At 36.1% G+C, this 14263-nt stretch overlaps 1 pseudogene; it reads right to left on the bottom strand.

Moving 5' to 3' along the window:
* LOC128055514 (regulator of nonsense transcripts 3B-like) overlaps positions 1–14263 on the bottom strand; it is a 46080-nt pseudogene that overhangs the window by 24611 nt on the left and 7206 nt on the right.

Below are 14263 nucleotides of genomic sequence, written 5' to 3'. Positions count from 1 at the left end.
ATTTATATTTTATATTTATCACACACCTAACATCTCAATGCTGGAGATGCAGAGATGTTCATAAATATTTCTTAATTTGATTTATTACAGCTCTTATTAGTTCTGTCTGCTCCGTCTGGTAGTACATTCCCTTCTGTTTGGTATAAAGCAGACGGCACTTGATATACTTTGAAATGCAAGCCAGAGTTAATAATCTCTGGGAAACCTGATAGGCTTTTAAACTTCCCAGATCTCTTGTTAGAAAACTCAAGAGATTTTAAGCATTGACTTTTCATAATCTGTTAGCTCATTTGGTGTATATTCATATCTCCAGCAACATCACGAGGTGAACAAGGGCTCCACAAATCTTTGGATTTGTTTTAAATTGGCATTTAATATATATGTATTTTTTCTTTTTAAAAGCTTTTGGGGAGAGTTCAACTGCCAGGTCCCTTGAGCAAAATGGTTTTCTTGACACTGCTTCTGTGTTGTCTCACAGCCATATATCTGGCTCTGGAACTTGAAAACAGGAAAAGGAGGGGAGAGGGGGAGGGAGAGAGACCTTCTGTTCATTCCCAGTGGCAATCCATTGGGATTCCGAGTACTCGAATATTTTCAATTCACTGGGAGGCTGGAAGCCATACTGGAAGAAAACGATATTTGGAAATTCTAAAATAGTAAATCAATTTCATATAAATCATGTTTTCCAAAGGACAGAGGTTGAAATCACATTCTTTCTTAATAGAGGCTTAATTGTATAAATAGCTCTTCGGGATTATATCAGTTCATCTCGCCTGCAATCTGAGGCTGTGTCTATACAACTCATATAAAATCATTGAAAAATATCATTTTGTCTGGATATGTTTAAATTACCCAGATGTTTGGCAGCAAGTAAAACAAACCCGCAGGTAATTGGTTAGATTTTTAAATATTTCTTACAAGTCCTGACAAAGACAGTAAAGATGAAAGTCAGTTACCAGATAATTTCAGGTTTAAGGATCTTCTATTAATTAAAGAACCATATCCACAAAGAAAAAACCTTAAAACTTTGCTCCAAAATTATTCCTAAATATACTAAAATGCAGAGAGGCTGTTCTCTCCTCTTTTTGCCCCACCATGAAGGATACCCTAGAAAGCCAGTCTGATAAACAGATGAGTGAAGAACTGTTTCTTCTGTAATTTCTGGGAGTGTACTTGTGCTGCAGTGACATCCTATAGTTGCTGTGCTAATAAATGCTATAGGATTGCACCTGGATACCCAGAGATAAGAAGACTGAAAGGATATGAATTCCAAGTGGTAGCAATCTCTGAGGTCATTTTGCTTGAAGTCCCTTAAAATGATTGACTGTTTAATAGATAGAGCAATCCTAGGAACTGCAAAAAGTCTATTTAGAAGCCATTTATTGTTTGAAAGGAATACTTTATTTTCATGAGGATTATATTTGGTATTACTTTTTCTGTATAGTGTATCCCACTGACTTTTACAGTAATTGGGAGTATTAATTGATGGCATGGATAGGACTGTCAGAAAACCTAGTGACAACAGACAGTCAGGACTCAGAATGCTATTCATATCACGAAGTGTCTCTGGTTTGTCACCATTCTTTCTCCATCTCAGACTGTAATTTTCCAATGACCTTTATACAGACTGGCCCATTGTTTCACAGTTGTCACTAAAAAGGCCCTCATTTGGTGGGATTATTTAGGGAATTATGGCAGGTAACTGTGAAATAACAAAAGAATGGTACCATTGATCACAGTAAAATTTTTTCCACTGTTTTCGGCCACATGATAAAAACAGGATGCTTCACTCTCAGGGCCCAGTGGCTGGCAGAACTTATCAAAGCTGCCTTTTCCCTTTCCTCTGACTTTCCCCTTTGTTTCCTTGAGGGATGTAGATGACATCAAACTGTTCAAAATAGCTCTGTCCTATTATAGATGACCAAAGAATTATTTGCTTTATTTTGAAAAGAAAAAAAAAAAATAGGCTTAACCTTTTGTTTTGTACAGAAAACAAACAGGATATATTTTTTTCATTGTCCCCAGGTTTTATCTCATCTTTTCCTGGTCTTTGAAATAAAATAAATCAGTTTTAAAAAGCAAAAAAGAATAAATACATTGTATAAAGAGAAGGTGCATTACGATTTTCCTAGTAAAGTTCCAGTGACATCTTTCTTACACACAGGAATGAAGATATTATCCCAATAAGTGACTGTGTGTCTAAATTATAATTATTTTAAAGACACAGGAAGAGAAAATGGAAATATCTCACACCTGTAAGCCAAGTGAGTTTCTCTCAAAAATGTTAACATTCAGCAGTGAGTTCAATTTGCACAATGTCAAATCCTGGGACTTGGCCTCTTTTAAGATCCTCTTTCAGCTCCTCTGAGTAATGAAGTCTACATCTAGTAATACAAAGGCAATTTCCCCACAGCTATAACCTCATAATTGAGAAGAACCAATTCTTAATGCCCTGCCCAACTTGGAAGCTTCCTCAATCATATCACCAAAACCAGCTTAGCTGTCCCAAGAAAGACATTTCATCATTTGTATGGTACAAATTCTCAATCCTACCTTAGAAGGCCATCCTGAATAACTCTAGAATGTTCCTCTACCTCCCCTGACAAGAAGAGTATTTGATTCTATGTGTATGGGTTTAACTGTGGTATTCATATTCAGAGCCCTGCTATTCAATTGAAATGTCTACAACAGTGCGATTTTTTTTTAATTTAGTTTTTTTTTTTAATTTTTATTTTTACTTTAGTTTACTTTACAATACTGTATTGGTTTTGCCATACATGAATCCACCACGAGTGTACATGCGTTCCCAAACATGAACCCCCCTCCCACCTCCCTCCCTATAACATCTTTCTGGGTCATCCCCGTGCACCAGCCCCAAGCATCCTGTATCCTGCATAATATTTGCATTGTTTAACATGGTAGTCTCTAGCCAATTATAACTCTCACATACTTGAAACATGGCTAGTGTACCTAAGAACTAGAATTTTTAATTTTATATAAGCTAATTAATTTAAATTTACATTTATATGGCTACACGTGTCTAGTGACTACCACAGTGAACAATGCCTCTTCAAAATTCCCCAGAATGCACTTTCTAGCCTTGAACTCCTTAAAGTATATTTAAGTAAGTAACAGTAATTCTGATCCTTATTTTGCTAAATGCAAAAAGTAATAATAAGCCTCTCTCCTCAGACTGGAGTGATAAGAACATTTTAACAGTTCTTAAATATAATCTATGAGAAGTCTAATGTAGGATCTTTCAATCTGAAATTCCAAAGGTAATCTATAGATATATCATTTTACTTCCCACTTATTTTTTTTGACATAAGTATAAACCATATACAATGTTATCATCAAATATTGGCAGACATAATAATGTTTCAAAAAGTTGTTTGCATCAATTCTCAGACACTAGTCACCTCTAGGTAAATGAGGGTAGGTAGAGAGGAAAATTTCCTAGTGTTATTTCTGGAAGGGGGTGCTTAATTCAAAGTCTCAGGTGAACCACATTTTAAAGACAGTGCTAACATTTTGGGAAATTTTTTTAAAATAGTGGTTAGAATAAGTTGGACTATTCTGAAACTCCTCTTGTACATGGAGGGTAGAAAAGTATTTGATTTTAGGTAATTGAAAATACTCTCGAGGACATTTTCTTAGGAGAGAGTGAGGCTTTGAAACTCTCCCAAAGGGAAGGGACGAAATCTTTCATCTGTTCCTTATCCCATGTCTGGAACAAGGCTTAAAAAGAAAAAAAAAAAGTTGTATAATTGCTTTACGATGCTGCATTAATTTGTGCGGTACAGCAAGGCATAGCAACTATATGTATACATTATCCACTCCCTCTTGAGCCTCCCTCCCACATACCCTCGCCATCCCACTCCTCTAGTCATCACAGAGAACAGAGCTGAGCCTCTGTGTTATACAGCAGCTTCCCACTAGCTATCTGTTTGACACATGCTAGTGTGTATATGTCAATGTTACTCTCTCGGTACATCCCACCCTTTCCTTCCCCCATGGTGCCCATGAGTCATGAGAACAGGGTTTTAAAAGAAATCACCAAAATGGCTCCTGCATCTTCAGAAACCCCACCCCACCCCCACCAACTGAACCCAAGGAAATTGCAGAAGCCTGGTGACCATGTCATCCCAAAGGTGAAAAGGATTGGCAGAGAGATAGTACCTGTTTGTGAACTAATTGTATCCCCAGAGACTGTTAAGTGAAGGATCTAGAAAAAAACTTCCCTTAGGTAAACTCTTGAATGCAAGAGAACCACCTGGCAGAAGGACACTGAAGTGTCATGGTATTTCTAGGACATTTACCATACTCAAGGGAACAAGACTCGAAACTTCCTTAGATGAGTGGAAGTGGGGTGTGGGGGAGACACACAAAGGTCTCCAAAGAAGTCACAAATCTCAGGGCAAACGAATTTAACCCCTGCATGCCCCTAGAACAGTAACACAAGTGCAGGAGAGTTTTTGATGATTTGAGGGTTTCCTGCCATCCTTTCTTCACTGCTTCTCCTGTGTCCCAACCCCAGGGCTCACTGCAGAACCACCTGAAGACAGGGAAGCTCTGGAGGTAGTGGAGAGGTGGAAAGAGCCCACTTGTTCTTCCCTTCATGGCCATCTTTCCCATGTGTGGAGGCCTGAGCTGGGGGCACAGGAGACATTTTCAAACCAAATCAAGTTTGCAAATTTGTTTTTGATAATAGATGGGATATTTTATTCATGAAGTAAAGTTTTATTTTGCAGCTGAAAGCAATGAGTAAGGTTTAAGAACCAACCTCTGCAAGTTTCCATCCAAGGACAAGAGAAGAATTAGAATCGTTTTTTTCAATTAATTTTTGTTGAAATATACTTGTCTTACAATATTGTGTTCATTTCTACTGTACAGCAAAGAGGAGAAGAACTAGGATTCTGAATACAAAAAGGATGGTAAGAAACAAAAACACAATAGTTTCAAGATTATACTCCAAGTACTATGTCAGTTGAACATAATGATTACTACTGTCGTGGCATAGACATATAAAGGGGGATTGTCTGGGAGTTTGGGATTAGCCAATGCAAACTGCTAAATATAGAATAGATGATCAACAAGGTCCTACTGTATGGGAACTATATTCACTATCTGATAATAAATCATAGTGGAAAAGAATATATATATAAGAATATATATATATATATAAAGAATATATATAAGAAAAGAATATATATATATGAGTCACTTTGTTGTACATCAGAAATTAACACAATATTGTAAATCAACTAATCTTCAACAAAACACATTTTTTTTAAAAAAGAAAAAAGACTATTAAGACTTTAAATAAAATATCATTATCTTCTCCTACTTCTGTGAATAATAAAGATTGCTAGGTTCCTCAGCCTAATGCATTTTCATCATGCATGTTGTAAACTGATGACCGAAAAGTCACATCAAGCTTGAAGTGAAGTTTTTGTTGGTGTTGTTCAGTTGCTTAAATCATGTCTGACTCATTACGACCCCATGAACTGCACACGCCAGGCTCTTTTGTCCTCCACTGTCTCCTGGAGTTTGCTCCAATTCATGTCCACTGAATCCGTGATGCTATCTAACCATCTCATCCTATGCTACCCACTTCTTCTTTTGCCTTCAAACTTCTCCAGCATCAGGGTCTTTTCCAATGAGTCAGCTCTTTGCATCAGGTGGCCAAAGTACTGGAGCTTCAGCTTCAGCATCAAAATTTCAGTGGATGAACACTTCCCTTTTTGGATCCAGGTCTTTTTGAGGGGAATTATGGGAAGTGAAAAGTACCTTTCTCCTCATCCACATGAATAAAGACAACTTAGAGTTAAGACTTGATAAACAAAGGGACTGATTTTGCTAACCAATACATTGGTTAGGAATACCTTAAATGATAATACGTGTTGGAGGATTCAACTAATAATATTAATAATTCAAAACAGTTGTTACTTCATGTATATCTTATTCATTAATTCAATAGCATATATTAATGCCTATTGTATCCTTTGTGAAAAGCTTTGTTCTAGAGCTAAGTTTTAATTTTAGGCTAAACATATCCTGTATTTTCCTAATGGAAAACCAGAAAAATGCCAACCTATATGAAACGGTCTGCCTCAGACAGAAGTATGTCTGACAAATGTAAATTGGGTTCTGATCCTTGGGTAAGGGATGCAAATTTCTTGAAATGTAAATCATTTGTATACTCATAATTAGGGTCTATTTAATAGTTGATTGAAGAATCATCAAGCTTGAATGGACTTTACAGCTTATTTTGTTCAACAAATTTAATAAGAAAATAGAGTTTAAATGGCTTGATGAAGCTCACAGTACTCAGAAACAGAGTAAAGAACTAAAGTCACACTTTGTAACTTCTGATCCTGGATGTGTCCTTTAGGAAATGACCTTGGTCATCTAATTTACCCAACAGTCTCTTTAGCTATAATGTTTCTTAAACTTGACTTCGACTCCAATAAATATGTGTGTCAACTTTTGTGTTCATTTTAAATATGTATTCAGATTATTATACCTCAGAACACAATGCTACAGAAATAATCCATTAAAATTGTCGGAAAATTTGAACTGAAGAATGAGTCAGTTGAATCTCCTCTTCCAAATTCTTGAAAAGCTAGTATTTAAAATACCCTAGAAAGCAAAGTGGCATACTATTGCAAGTTAAGAATTTTTAACTTTTAGTTTCTTATTTTTGTTCTTAACCCACAAGCTAGATGAAAGTTGACAGCCATCAGTTACATAAGATTAATTTAAACTACCCCAGGTCATGAAGTGCCTGACTACATAGACCATTAGCTCTCTTGATTAGCTGCTGATGAAATGTTTTGACCAGCAGCTTGTCTCAGAAGAACCAGATTGGTTGGGAACTAGCCCATTGATGAAATGGTTCTTTAAATAACTCTATTTAGCCTTTTTAAAAAGTCCAGAATGTCCTTTTTTTTTTCCCCTTCTGAATACATTTATCTCACCTAAATATAGAGCAGAGCATTGGGAATGTTGAATTCCCCAAAATATTAATGTCTCTCTGGTTTCTTTTCTTCTAGCTATGTCTTCTCTTATTTCTTATTATTGAACATTTTTTCCCTTCTAAGTTTATTTTGGTATATTTTAAGGTAAATAACAGAAAGTCTCTCTCAATTCCAATTTTTTCTGACACTATTTCTTATTATCATATTCCCTAACTAAATTGTTGAAGGCAGGTCTGAGGAAGAAGCATACAATTCCAAAATACTTCATTTCAAAATTATTTCAAAAGTGAGGATAGACTATTTGTTTGCTTCCATGGATGCTGTAGTTGTGGAGGGCTTCCTTAGTGGTTCATCAGTAAAGAATCCACCTGACAAGCAGAAGACATGGGTTTGATCCCTGGCTTAGGAAGGTACCCTGAAGAAGGAAATGGCAACCCACTCAACCCAGTATCCTTGCCTAGGAAATCCCACAGAGGAACCTGGTGAGCTACAGTCTGCAAGGTTGCAAATAGTTGGACACAACTGATCAACTAAACAACAATAACAATGGCTAAACAACAGTTGTGATAAACTTTCTCAGAAAAACCTATAAACTATCTGGACTTGGCACTGGGCAGACATTTTCCGGCTCCTTAACATTCAGTCAAACTTATTTTTGACTCTTAGAAGATAAAAAAGAACAATAAAAGTAATTTTATATGAGGGGCTGGCTTAAAGCCATTCATTATGTAAAAGGTATCTTTCTGATTATTAATTCATCTAGGCCCAAGAGCTCAAGACAAATCAGTCATCACACGTTCTTATTTTCATCACTGACACTGGTTTCTAAACTTCAAAACACAAAGCCATTATCTTCTGTTTAAAAACCTGTTTAGTCCTGTAAAGTTGGACTGCATTATATTAAAAAGGACAAATAAAATGTAAAATGGTTTTAGTAGATAAATCAATAAAACTTCTCTACATAAAAACAAGCAACAATATACTCCAGGCTTTTTGTGATGATTCTAGTTTCAACTACCTGGGTTTTTTTTTTCCATAATTATAAATAATTCCACCAACTGGAAAAATAATACAGCTTGCCATAGCTAGTACATATTTTTTGACTGTTCTTGAGGAGCTATGTCTAACTGGAAAAGGGAAAACAAGAGTTTGGGAAGCCAGCCAGCAGGTTATTTCTGAAATCTAATGGGAAGACAATGACTTCTGAATTGAGGAAGTAGCAACAGGGAGGTAAACAAGGGAAGAAAGCACAAAAAATTAAGACGATTCAAGAGTTGTTTGAATTGGGATGGTGAGGGAGGAAGATTTATAGGATTTCTAAATTGGTTAGCAGTAACCTTAACTGAGATGGAAAATTGAAGAGCAATAATAGTTATAGGGATGGGAGTAGATAAGGAAAAGAAACTCAGTTCTGGAAATGCTGACTTCTCAACATTTTCGTTTCCAAATCTAGAGCTTGAGGATAATAAAGGGTTGAAGTTTGTTTGTTTGTTTGTTTGTTTTTTCCAATTGGGAATCATCCTTGTATGGGTAGTAATTAAAACCACAACATTGCATGGAATCCTGAGGATTCATTTACAGAGTAAGATGATTGGAAAGATCCAGGATGATAATCAGGGTATGTATTTAGAAAGGGGGAAAAAAAAAGTACAGAAAGGAGTGATCCTAAGGAGTTCTGAAAAGGAGATGATGTTACAGAAACACATTGGAAATGCTTGATATCATATGCTTCAGGGCTTTGTTCAGATAAAATAATATAATCTTGAGTACTACATAAAGACTTGGTTAAACCCTGGTTGTAAATTACCAGCTCATTGTCACTATTAATTGGAAGTATTATCAATACTTTTGCACTTTAATCTTTTTGAGAGTTATGTATCACATAGTTTACAGATGAAAAAAATGAAAGCTCATGGAAATAAGTAATTTTCATGTAAAAAGTGATTAATGAAAATAAGTAATTTTATCTTTTCAAAGATAAGAAATGTATGTAACTGAGTTTTGGTTCTTGTCACTTCAAAATATGAGTTATTAACTGATAGGGTGTTTTGCCTCCTTTCCTATATTTTACCAACATACCTTCCATTTGATGGAATAGTAATCAGTTTGGATATGTGTAATACCAATTAGCTGTTGAGAGATCTACTGAATTCCTTTCACCAGAGTTTAGAAAATGCCTCTGTTATCATAAACATTTCTGTGACCTTGTGGTATGGTATCGTAAACCACTTCTTTCTTTGAATTGGTCTTGGCTCCCTGTCTTTCTTTAAACAGCATGTGAATGAGAGAAAAACTATCACCCTTGAAAAGTTCTGTGTGACAAAGAACAGATGGGGCTTGGAAAGAATGAAAAGTAAAACAGAACTGAGTTAAAGCCAAGGTTTGAGGAATTAGAGCCATGAACTGCACTTGAAGATCCAAAGTCCCAGTCTAAAGTCTCCAAGAGTCTTGACTTGGAGATATTTCCTGTATATACACAAGAAATCTGTTGAACTGAGGAGGCTCATGGATGGACTTCACAGAGAGGTTAAGGGAGAAGAGAGAACTATGAACTTCTGCAAATGTATGTGTATAAATATTTTTGAATGAATGCATATTTCTGGACAGATTATCAACTGCTTTCTTCAGCTATTGAAAGTGGCAATACACAAATAAGTTTAAGAAATACTAATATTATATATTTATTTATAATCCTTTATTATGAGGAATTTCCCAAGTAGCTATCACCTAACTTTATTTTTTTTTGCTTTAATTTTTTTTAATTTTTTTATGTTACTTTATTTTACTTTATAATACTGTATTGGTTTATATATCAACATTTTGTCAATTTTATTTTGTTATCTGTTCCTTACTACTTTCTGATTTTGTATTGTGTTTTAAAGAAAATAATATGTGCTCTTCATAATGCATAATAGATTGTGCTTTAGCTCCTATCTCTAGCTTCTCTGCCTTCCCATCATTCAGCGCATCACTGCTGAGTTTTCTGAATGCTCCATTCTCATCACTATCAAAAACTTTGAAGATACAGGGCTTATTGAGCATCTGAAACTTCTAAAGCCACTTCCAAATAATCTTTCCATTTTCTCTCATGGGAATACTCTAGAACCTTGATTCCAAACAATTTGTGTGATCCCTGGAATAGATCTTAAATATTTGCATGTTTAGGACTAGAATTATCTAGGACTCCTTAAAATGTCTTTATTCTAGGCTTTTCATCTAAATTTAACCACTTCTCAAAATATAACTGAAATCTCATTGTGCCTTTGCAAACTATCTCAGAGAGCTGGAAGGGCTCTGAGTGCTATGAAGTTCTCAGATACTCATATATTTTGCATATATATTTGTCATTCTGACAGTACAACTGTAAAAGGCTAAATATGCATTTTAGAAAGTCTTTTAGACATCTTAGAAAATATCCTTGAAGGCTTTATTCTAGAAAGTCAGAAAGAAGTTGGCTTTATGTCCACTTTCTGTTTTCTGGCAAGTTAAATACAGGCTAACATGTACTGGCCAAATATCACTCCATGGGTATTTTTCCCATATGCTTGTTAGCCTGAATAGCCTAAATAAGTTCTAAAGGTTTACTTGAGCCTCTTATTTGCTTTCAGTCCCAAATATGAGTAAAGAAGAAAAAATTAATGGCCATTCAAGGCAGAAACAATTGCAGAACTTATTTCCAATACATTTTGTTAATCCCCATCACAGTGTAATAAGGCAGGTATTATTTTTGTTATCTTCATTATTTTTGTCATGATTGATGTTAGAAATTTTTATATAAAGAGACTGACAGAAAGAATAAAAGTCCTATACAAAGTTATATAACTTATAAGAGGGAGATGAAGACTTTAAAACCAGCTCTATCTGATTAAAAGCAGTCTCCCTTGTTTCATTAACACCATTAGTCGTCACAGATGCTGAGATGACAACATACATTTCTCCTAAACTTAATCCAAACCACCTATAATCCCTTCATTCTATCCCAGACCTACTTTCCAGGTCAATAATAGCCAAATAATCAATATTTTAATTAGCTCACCATATTATCAGATGACAGAGATAAGATAATCAGTTCTGATGCCTGCTTTGTAGACGACTAAATCATTGATTGATATCACCACTTAAACTATAAGATTCTCTTTTCAGATGCTAAATAGGTTTCTCAGTGACCCATGGGTGGTTACAGTCCTTGTTGTAGGGTTCATCCTGAGATCAAATTGCCATTATCTGTTGGATCATCAAAAAAGCAAGAGAGTTCCAGAAAAACATCTATTTCTTCTTTATTGACTATGCCAAAGCCTTTGACAGTGCAGATCACAACAAACTGTGGAAAATTCTGAAAGAGATGGGAATACCAGACCACCTGACCTGCCTTCTGAGAAATCTGTATGCAGGTCAAGAAGCTACAGTTAGAACTGGACATGGAACAACTGACTGGTTCCAAATCAGGAAAGGAGTACTTTAAGGCTATATATTGTCAACCTGCTTATTTAACTTATATGCAGAATACATCATGCGAAACACCTGACTGAATGAAGCACAAGCTGGAACCAAGATGGCTGGGAGAAATATCAATAACCTCAGATATGAGTATGACAGCACCCTTATTGCAGAAAGTGAAGAAAAACTAAAGAGCCTCTTGATGAAAGTGAAAGAGGAGAGTGAAAAAGTTGGCTTAAAATTCAACATTCAGAAAGCTAAGACCATGGCATCCAGTCCTAATCACTTCATGGCAAATAGATGGGGGAACAATGGAAACAGTGACAGACTTTATTTTGAAGGGCTCCAAAATCACCACAAATGGTGACTGCAGCCATGAAAATAAAAGACACTTGCTCCTTGGAAGAAAAACTGTGACTAACCTAGACACCATATTAAAAAGCAGAGACATTACTTTGCCAACAATAGTCAAAGCTATGGTTTTTCCAGTAGTCATGTATGGATGTGAGAGCTGGACTATAAAGAAAGCTGAGCATCAAAGAATTGATGCTTTTGAACTGTGGTGTTGGAGAAGACTCTTGAGAGTTCCATGCACTGCAAGGAGATCACTGTAGTCAATCTTAAAGGAAATCAGTCCTGAATATTCATTGGAAGGACTGACCCTGAAGCTGAAACTCCAATGCTTTAGCCACCTGATCAGAACTGCCTCATTGGAAAACACACTAATGCTGGGGAAGATTGAAGGCAGGAGGAGAAGGGGACAACGGAGGATAAGATGGTTGGATGGCATCACCGACGCAATGGACATGAGTTTGAGCAAGCTCCAGGGGCTGGTGATGGACAGGGAAGCCTGGTGTGCTGAAGTCTATGGAGTCAGTCCAAAGAGTCAGACACAATTAAGCAACTGAGCTGAACTGAATCTGAAAACTTCATTTGCATATTCAAATTGAAGTCAATCAAAAGAACTGATATTAGTCACCAATTTAGTTCTAGACAGAAATATATTCAGGCCAGTGTGTCCCTGTCAAACACACAAAATATAAACAAATAGCACCTCCTACTTCTCTTAGTAGTGTACGTGATAACTGGTCCTTTAACATTTTTTGCATAACAAACCGTAAGCGAAGTGGGAAGGTTTGCATATTAATTTGCAGAGGGTTGAGTCCAGTTATAAATGAATACTGCAAAGTATATTTTGACAACTTATTAAAAATTTAAATTTGATTCCAAACCCTCAGGCTACTTGATTTTTGAAGTTAAATTTTCTTCTGAAATACTGATATATGATGCCTGTCAAAAACCCAGAGCCATAATAGCTTTAGGCTACTTTCCAAAAATAAAATAGCAGGCAGTATCAGTCAGCAAAGAGCTGGTGCCTTGCTGTACATGGCCTCTTTTAATAGCTGATAACTCTTGCAGTTGAAATTTGCCTGCAACTTGTCTAGAAAAGACTGGCTCTGTGCTAAGAACATGAAACAAATTATGCCTTGTCCATCGAGATGACAAAACAAGAATGGACAGCCTGCTTTTGATAAGCAAATGGATAAGAAAATGACATACCCTTTCCAAATGAGCAATAAAGTCATAACCAAAAGGTTTCAACATGAAATGTTTCCTTACTTCACTTCCTCTTCTTGGAAAAAGGGACATGAGGAAAGAAATGCAGTGCTCATTGAACACATAATCTGTGCCAGATATTATACAAATTTTCCTGTTCTGATAAAGTGGTTGATACTTGGAAACAGGGATTTTTCTTAGCTTGATAGAACGTTGAGGTGGGCAAAGGAAGATATGTACTCTTCTTGATACTTCTCTTTCCTCTTTTAAGAAAATATACTTTTTAAAAATAATTTCAGATCTGTGCCCCTAAACCAGAGTAGCACTGTTTACCCAGGGAATGGTTGCAAGCGTGTGTGTGTGTGTGCATGTGTGTGTGCATTTGTGTGTGTGTGTTTTGGGAGGGGAGGTTGTGCTTGGTTTCCCTAGTGCATCAGGGTAGGGATATTCCTGGCATTTTGTGGGCAGGAGGCAGGGATGCTGACTTTCCTGGGTTGTACCAAACTGTCCACCCAACATGTCAACAGTACCACCTCTACTCCATCATCTCAGTCAGAAACCCTTATCTCCAGCATTGGAGGGTATTTATTTTATGTAAACATTGAACTGGAAGGACAACTTTAGCCTTACTGTTGCAAATATGGAGAGAGCAAATATCACATATCTGTGATCTTATTGGTGGTAATATAACACGAATATGTAAAAAAGAGAAAGGATTTATGGTATTTTCTTCCCCAGTGAATCAGATAACCTCAGGGATCTGCTATTATTAGTGCTACTGCTATAAATCCAATATTCTCAGTGATTGGAATAGTCTTCAGGAAATAGAATATTCCTCCCTTGAAGACATTACCTTTCTTCCAGAAAAGGTATAATTTGTGGCTCAGCTGACCCTTCCTAAAGGTAAGCTTCTTGCCAATACACAGCACTGTTTGTAAATGATCATCTTCATTTAATATTTTTGTGGGAAAACAGTCAAACGATGCATAATGGTATGTAGAAGTGACATGTAATAGTTCAATTATCCATAAAATAATATAGATCCAACCCCAAATAAAGTAGAATATCAAAAAAAAAAAAAAAAAAAGAAAGAAAGTAGGATATCATCCTGCATATGGGGACAGGTGCCCTCCCATTTGGCAGCCTTATTGATAATTTCAGACAGACCTTGAAAAGGAAGAGTGCTGGTGAGAATATAAGGAAAGGGAATGGTGTGAGGTCAACTTGAAATTTCTAATCATTTACTTCATTTCTCTTTCCTTTCACAAATACTCTTTCCTGGTTCATAA

Source organism: Budorcas taxicolor, chromosome 11 (assembly GCF_023091745.1).
Source record: "Budorcas taxicolor isolate Tak-1 chromosome 11, Takin1.1, whole genome shotgun sequence".
Lineage (NCBI taxonomy): Eukaryota > Metazoa > Chordata > Mammalia > Artiodactyla > Bovidae > Budorcas > Budorcas taxicolor.
The sequence above is the reverse complement of the archived record's forward strand: the minus strand, read 5'-3'. Positions and strand labels throughout refer to the sequence as shown.